Source organism: Arachis hypogaea, chromosome 3, assembly GCF_003086295.3.
Source record: "Arachis hypogaea cultivar Tifrunner chromosome 3, arahy.Tifrunner.gnm2.J5K5, whole genome shotgun sequence".
In the NCBI taxonomy this organism is placed as follows: Eukaryota; Viridiplantae; Streptophyta; class Magnoliopsida; order Fabales; family Fabaceae; genus Arachis; species Arachis hypogaea.
Window position 1 is genome coordinate 14,533,690 of NC_092038.1, and position 8,717 is coordinate 14,542,406.

Sequence of the window (8,717 nt, forward strand, 5' to 3'; positions counted from 1 at the left end):
TTGGTGTTCTCAAACGTGAATCACATTTTATCACAACTCCGTTCAACTAACCAGCAAGTGTACTGGGTCGTCCAAGTAATACCTTACATGAGTAAGGGTCGATCCCACAGAGATTGTTGGTATGAAGCAAGCTATGGTCATCTTGTAAATCCCAGTCAGGCGGATTCAAATGTAATTGGATTAGATATTTAGAAGATAAATAAAATAGACAGGAAATAAAGATAACGTTACTCATGTAATCCAATGGTGGGAATTTCAGATAGGTGCATGGAGGTGCTGTGTTCCTTCCGAATCTCTACTTTCTTATTACATTTATCCAAGCCTTCTTACTCCTTTCCATGGCAAGCTGTATGTAGGGCATCACCGTTGTCAATGGCTACATCCCATCCTCTCAGTGAAAAAGGTCCAAATGCTCTGTCACAGCACGGCTAATCATCTGTCGGTTCTCAATCAGGTTGGAATAGAATCCAGTGATTCTTTTGCGTCTGTCACTAACACCCAGCCTTCAGGAGTTTGAAGCTCGTTACAATCATTCAATCCCGGAATCCTACTCGGAATACCACAGACAAGGTTAGACTTTCCGGATTCCCATGAATGCCGCCATCAATTCTAGCTTATACCATGAAGATTCTGACTAAGAAATCCAAGAGATATGCGCCCGGTCTAAGGTAGAATGGAAGTGGTTGTCAATCACGTGCGTTCATAGGTGAGAATGATGATGAGTGTCACAGATCATCACATTCATCAAGTTGAAGTGCAACGAATATCTTAGAACAGGAATAAATTGAATTGGATAGAAAATAATAGTAATTGCATTAAAACTTAAGGTACAGCAGAGCTCCACACCCTTAATCTATGGTGTGTAGAAACTCCACTGTTGAAAATACATAAGTAAAAGGTTCAGGCATGGCCGAATGGCCATCCCCCATGATCTGAGAACTAATCATCCAAAAGTGTCTAATACAATAGAAAATTATCCTATTTATAACAGACTAGCTACTAGGGTTTACAAGAGTAAGTAATTGATGCATAAATCCACTTCCAGGGCCCAATTGGTGTATGTTTGGGCTGAGCTTGATCTATCCATGAGCTGAGGCTTCTTTTGGAGTTGAACGCCAAGTTGTAACATGTTTTGGGCGTTCAACTCCGGTTCGTGACGTGTTTCTGGCGTTTGACTCCAGACAGCAACATGGAATTGGCGTTGAGCGCCAGTTTATGTCATCAAATTCCGAATAAAATATGGACTATTATATATTGCTGGAAAGCTCTGGATGTTTACTTTCCAACGCCGTTGAGAGTGCGCCATTTAAAGTTCTGTAGCTCCAGAAAATCCATTTCGAGTGCAGGGAGGTCAGATTCCAACAGCATCAGCAGTCCTTTGTCAGCCTCCTATCAGAGTTTTGCTCAGATTCCTCAATTTCAGCCAAAAAATACCTAAAATCACAGAAAAATACACAAACTCATAGTAAAGTCCAGAAATGTGAATTTAGCATAAAAACTAATGAAAACATCCCTAAAAGTAACTAGATTATATTAAAAACTACCTAAAAACAATGCCAAAAAGCATATAAATTATCCGCTCATCAACTCCCATATCCAAACTCTAAGTTTGGTGTTGGGAGTCCACAACATTGACCTGATCACCTTTGTGGCTCTAAGAGAGCCCACTGTCAAGCTAGTGACACTAAAAGAGCGCTTGTTGGGAGGCAACCCAATTTTTATTTATCTAATTTTATTTTATTTTCATTGTTCTTTTATGTTTTATTAGGTTCATGATCATGTGGAGTCACAAAAAAAATATTAAAATTAAAAACAGAATCAAAAATAGCAGAAGAAAAATCACACCCTGGAGGAAGGACTTACTGGTGTTTAAACGCCAGTAAGGAGCATCTGGCTGGCGTTCAACGCCAGAACAGAGCATGGATCTGGCACTGAACGCCAGAAACAAGCAACATCCTGGCGTTTGAATGCCAGGAATATGCCCTGAGGAAAGCTGGCGCTGAACGCCAGTAACAAGCATGGAACTGGCGTTCAACGCCAGAAACATGTTGCACATGGGCGTTGAACGCCCAAAACGTGCATCACTTCGGCGTTTAAATGCCAGAATGGTATGCTAAGGCATTTTACATGCCTAATTAGTGCAGGGATGTAAATCCTTGACACCTCAAAATCTGTGGACCTCACAGGATCATCTCAGGATCTGTGGATCCCACATGATCATCTCAGGATCTGTAGACCCCACAGGATCCCCACCTAACATATTTCCACCTTACCTCCTAATTAATCCTATAACACACTTTCCCAAAAACCCTTCACCACTCACATCCATCCACTCTTCCCCATAAACCCCACCTACCTTCAAAATTCAAAAATCTCTCCTACCCAAACCCACCCTAAATGGCCGAACCTACCCTCTCTCACTTCCCTATATAAACCCCTCCATTCTCCTTAATTTTCACACAATACAAACCTCTCTTCTCCTTCTTGGCCGAATACACCTCTCCCCCCTCTCCTCCATATTTTCTTCTTCTTCTTCTTCTTCTTCTTCTTCTTTCTTCTCTTGCTCGAGGGCGAGCAATATTTTAAGTTTGGTGTGGTAAAAGCATAAGCTTTTTGTTTTTCCATTACCATTAATGACACCTAAGGCCGGAGAAACCTCTAGAAAAGGGAAAGGGAAGACAAAAGCTTCCACCTCTGAGTCATGGGAGATGGAAAGATTCATCTCTAAAGCCCATCAAAACCACTTCTATGATGTTGTGGCCAAGAAGAAGGTGATCCTCGAGGTCCCTTTCAAGCTCAAGAAAAATGAGTACCCGGAGATCCGACACGAGATCCAAAGAAGAGGTTAGGAAGTTCTAACCAACCCCATCTAACAAGTCAGAATCTTAATGGTTCAAGAGTTCTATGCCAATGCATGGATCACTAGGAACCATGATCAAAGTGTGAACCTGAATCCAAAGAATTATCTTACAATGGTTCGGGGGAAATACTAAGATTTTAGTCCGAAAAATGTGAGGTTGGAATTCAACTTACCCATGATGCAAGGAGATGCACGCCCCTACACTAGAAGGGTCAACTTTAATCAAAGGTTGGACCAAGTCCTTATGGACATATGTGTGGAAGGAGCTCAATGGAAAAGAGACTCCAAAGGCAATCCGGTTCAACTAAGAAGACTGGACCTCAAGCCTGTGGCTAGAGGATGGTTGGAGTTCATTCAACGCTCCATCATCCCCACTAGCAACCGATCTGAAGTTACTGTGGATCGGGCCATCATGATTCATAGCATCATGATTGGAGAGGAAGTAGAAGTTCATGAAGTCATCCCCCATGAATTCTACAAAATAGCCGATAAGTCCTATACTTTGGCAATGCTAGCTTTTCCTCATCTTATTTGCCATCTATGTTACTCAGCTGGAGTTATCATAGAAGGAGACATCTTCATTGAGGAGGACAAGCCCATCACTAAGAAAAGGATGGAGCAAACAAGAGAGCCCACTCATGGAACCCAAGAGACGCATGAGGAAGCTCATCACCAAGAAATCCCGGAGATGCCTCAAGGGATGCACTTTCCTCCCAACAACTATTGGGAACAACTCAACACTTCCTTAGAAGATTTGAGTTACAATGTGGAACAATTAAGGGTGGAACATCAAGAGCACTCCATCATTCTCCATGAAATAAGAGAAGATCAAAGAGCAATGAGGGAGGAGCAACAAAGGCAAAGAAGGGACATAGAAGAGCTTAAGGACATCATTAGTCCTTCAAGAAGAAGACGCCACTAAGGTGGACTCATTCCTTGTTCTTATTTTTTTTTTCGGTTTTTATGCTTATTATGTCATCTATATTTGTGTCTCTACTTCATGATCATTAGTGTTTAGTAACTATGTCTTAAAGTTATAAATAAATTCCATGAATCCTTCACCTCTCTTAAAAGAAAAATGTTTTTAATTCAAAAGAACAAGAAGTACATGATTTTCAAATTTATCCTTGAATTTAGTTTAATTATATTGATGTGGTGACAATACTTTTTGTTTTCTGAATGAATGATTGAACAGTGTATATTTTTTATCTTGTTGTTTATGAATGTTAAAATTGTTGGCTCTTGAAAGAATGATGAACAAAGAAAAATGTTATTGACAATCTGAAAAATCAAGAAATTGATTCTTGAAGCAAGAAAAAGCAGTGAAAAAGCAAAAACTTGCGGAAAAAAATAATAATTTTGCAAAAAAAATAGAAAGAAAAAGAAAAAGCAAGCAGAAAAAGCCAATAGCCCTTAAAACCAAAAGGCAAGGGTAAAAAGGATCCAAGGCTTTGAGTATCAATGGATAGGAGGGCCCAAGGAAATAAAATCCAGGCCTAAGCGGCTAAATCAAGCTGTCCCTGACCATGTGCTTGTGGCATGCAGGTCCAAGTGAAAAGCTTGAGATTGAGTGGTTAAAGTCGTGATCCAAAGCAAAAAGAGTGTGCTTAAGAGCTCTGGACACCTCTAACTGGGGACTCTAACAAAGCTGAGTCACAATCTGAAAAGGTTCACCCAGTCATGTGTCTGTGGCATTTATGCATCTGGTGGTAATACTGGAAAACAAAGTGCTTAGGGCCACAGCCAAGACTCATAAAAGTAGCTGTGTTCAAGAATCAACAAACTTAACTAGGAGAATCAATAACACTATCTGAAATTCTAAGTTCCTATAGAAGCCAATCATTCTAAACTTCAAAGGAAAAAGTGAGATGCCAAAACTGTTCAGAAAGAAAAAGCTACAAGTCCCGCTCATCTAACTAGAACTAATATTCATAGATATTTTGAGATTTATAGTATATTCTCTTCTTTTTATCCTATTTGATTTTCAGTTGCTTGGGGACAAGCAACAATTTAAGTTTGGTGTTGTGATGAGCGGATAATTTATATGCTTTTTGGCAATGTTTTTAGGTAGTTTTTATGCTAAATTCACATTTCTTGCCTTTACTATGAGTTTGTGTGTTTTTCTGTGATTTCAGGTATTTTCTGGCTGAAATTGAGGGACCTGAGCAAAACTCTGATAGGAGGCTGACAAAGGACTGCTGATGCTGTTGGAATCTGACCTCCCTGCACTCAAAATAGATTTTCTGGAGCTACAAAACTCTAAATGGCGCGCTCTTAACGGCGTTGAAAAGTAGACATCCAGAGCTTTCCAGCAATATATAATAGTCCATACTTTATTCGTGATTAGACGACGTAAACCGGCACTCAACGCCAGTTCTATGCTGCATTCTGGAGTCAAACGCCAAAAACACGTCACAAACCAGAGTTGAACGCCCAAAACACGTTACAACTTGGTGTTCAACTCCAAGAGAAGCCTCTGCTCGTGGATAGATCAAGCTCAGCCCAAGCACACACCAAGTGGGCCCCGGAAGTTGATTTATGCATCAATTACTTACTTCTGTAAACCCTAGTAGCTAGTTTAGTATAAATAGAACTTTTTACCTTTGTATTATGGATCGGGGGGATCTTTTGATTGTATTATTCAATCAGGGGATGTTTAGTTCTTATATCTGGGGGCTGGCCATTCGGCCATGCCTGGACTTTTCACTTATGTATTTTCAACGGTGGAGTTTCTACACACCATAGATTAAGGGTATGGAGCTCTGCTGTACCTCAAGTTTTAATACAATTACTACTATCTTCTATCCAATTCGATTTATTCCTGTTCTAAGATATCCGTTGCACTTCAACTTGATGAATGTGATGATCCATGACACTCATCATCATTCTCACCTATGAACGCACGTGACTGACAACCACTTCCGTTCTACCTTAGGCCGGGCGCATATCTCTTGGATTCCTTAATCAGAATCTTCGTGGTATAAGCTAGAATTGATGGCGGCATTCATGGGAATCCGGAAAGTCTAACCTTGTCTGTGGTATTCCGAGTAGGATTCCGGGATTGAATGACTGTGACGAGCTTCAAACTCCTGAAGGCTGGGCGTTAGTGACAGACGCAAAAGAATCACTGGATTCTATTCCAACCTGATTGAGAACCGACAGATGATTAGCCGTGCTGTGACAGAGCATTTGGACCATTTTCACTGAGAGGATGAGATGTAGCCATTGACAACGGTGATGCCCTACATACAGCTTGCCATGGAAAGGAGTGATGAAAAACTAGAAGGAAGAAGTAGGAAAGCAGAGATTCAGAAGGAACACAGCACCTCCATACACCTATCTGAAATTCCCACCATTGAATTACATGAGTAACTTTATCTTTATTTTCTGTTTATTTTGTTCTCTTTATTTAAACCAATAATCTCTTAAACCAGTTAAATCTGCCTGACTGGGATTTACAAGATGACCATAGCTTGCTTCATACCAACAATCTCTGTGGGATCGACCCTTACTCACGTAAGGTATTACTTGGATGACCCAGTACACTTGCTGGTTAGTTGTGCGGAATTGTGATAAAGTGTGATTCACGTTTGAGAGCACCAAGCCTTTGGAGCCATTATTGATGATCACAATTTCGTCCACCAACACTCAAGAGAAGTCACACTCAAGTGAAGTAGAGAAGTGCATAGAGGAAGAGCTCACAGAACCATCATTGTAAGGGACTCTTGATGAAGACAAAACTCCAGTAATAACACAGGAACCAAGACTTGGATTCAAAGAAGTGAAGGCAACTAACAAGGGCACCACTATTGTCCCTGATCCAGCAAGCAAGATCAATCAAGCCATTTACAAAAGAAAGCTTACTGACGAGAGGCCAAGACAAAGGACAGTAGCTGAATCTTCTCCCCCCTTGAGGTCATTCCTCTTAACAAACTGGAAGAAGAGGAAGAAAGTCATCAACTACAGGTCAGTAGTTTTACTTTCTTAGTTATTTCAATAAAGAAGTTAAGTAGATTTCTCTGTATTGCAAAGAGCTAAGTTTGGTATTGCACACCAAAATAATTAAGGGATGAATGTTGGATGCTAAGTTTGGTGTTCCGCCAAAAATTTCATTAAAAACACATTGCACCCTCAGCATGACTAGTATCGGCTCCAAACAATCAGAGAAACTACTTAACGATTGTCATGTTTCTAATTTTTAGTTTATTTTCTAGTTCATAGTTTGTTTTCTAGTACATAGTTTATTTTCTTAATAAAAGTACTTGATGTTTCATGCATGTATTTATTCGGCTTCATATAGACGTAGGCAATGGTTAGCTACAAGGACATGTCGGGTTGGTTGTATAACCGACAGATGAGCTCATTAGCCATAGGGCAGACATGTATCATCTGCATTTGCATGCTTTGTTTGGGTTTGAATTTGTTTTGGTTTGCCTAATTGCTTAAGTGTTATTATCTACTATCTAAACTATCTGTTGTAACTGCTGCCTATATCTGTGCTTTCCTTGTCTGTTTTTCCTGTGTTTGCTCTAGTGTGGTACTTTTGTTGATTGAGTATTAGTGCTGAATTGTTGATTGTGTTGATTGATTTTGTGATTGGTCTCTGATTGAAGTATTTGTAAAGTATGAAAAATCAAGCTGGTTCAACATAGACTTAATGAACCTATAATTGGACGGGTTGGTCATTTATACAGTCTAGGAAACTGATTAATATTTTCTTATAAAAAAAGAAAGGTTATGAATTTCTGGAAAATTAAATATTGTTCTTTTGAAAAGGTTTTCGGATGATTATTCATTGGTTTTTAAGTCTATGCTGTATATATATATTCTTACTCCCCTACAGGATTTCTTTTTAGTGACAGGTTCAGGAAGCTTAGCACGAAGCCGCGATCGAATTATGGAACCTTATGTATATATATGTTTTCATTTTCTGTATATGATTTAGTCTTAGATTTTATTTTACCCTTCGTCATTTGTCATTTTGCTCGTCATTTGTCATTTTGAGATTTTTAGAGGGGCAGGATTTGTATTTCAAAAGTTTTGATTAAGCTTATGTATTTATTATTATGTAAAAATAATTATGTGATTAAGTGAATTTTAAGTAAATACTTTTCAACTTTGTAACTAAGAATTCGGTTTATATTCGCGAAGGCTTAGTATTAAATAATTATAATATTAAATTAACAGCTTAGAGGTAGGTAACGCCTAAACTTTTAATACGATCATGAGGTGTTAAAAGGTAGGGTGTTACATAGGCGCTGATTCTCCAGCTGAAGTATGTGACCCTTTTTCTTGGAAGTCATTCCATATTTATGGGCATCCCCGCACAATCATTCATATACAAAGCCAACGGCTTGTCAATATTTATCCTTCAGCACCATAACCATACTATTGTCACCCTTGCGTGACCTTTCTGGCCGATTTATCTTCTCTTTTTCTTCTGTCTTTTACTTATTTATATTTAATAGTTCAAACTATCTTCACTAAGTATTTTATGGAAAAGAAATCATAAGGTTCTTTACTTAAGTCGGTGTTCTGTAAAGCTTTTAAGATTGGTCTGCTTATTACTCTCTGTTTTATTCTTCATAATACATATAATAATATTCTTATAAAATAATATATTTGATAAATAATAATTATAATAATAATTTACTCTAATATAATTGAGTAATTTTAAACAAATATTTAAAAAAATATTTCTAATACTCTCAAAACTTATTTTATTAAATCTTATTTTCAAACTTTTATTAATTAATTTCTAAACCACGAATTCTTTAATATTTTATTTGTTACCTCAACATTTTATAGAAATATATTTAAACCTTCACTCTTTGTTTCATATTTATAAAAATAACCC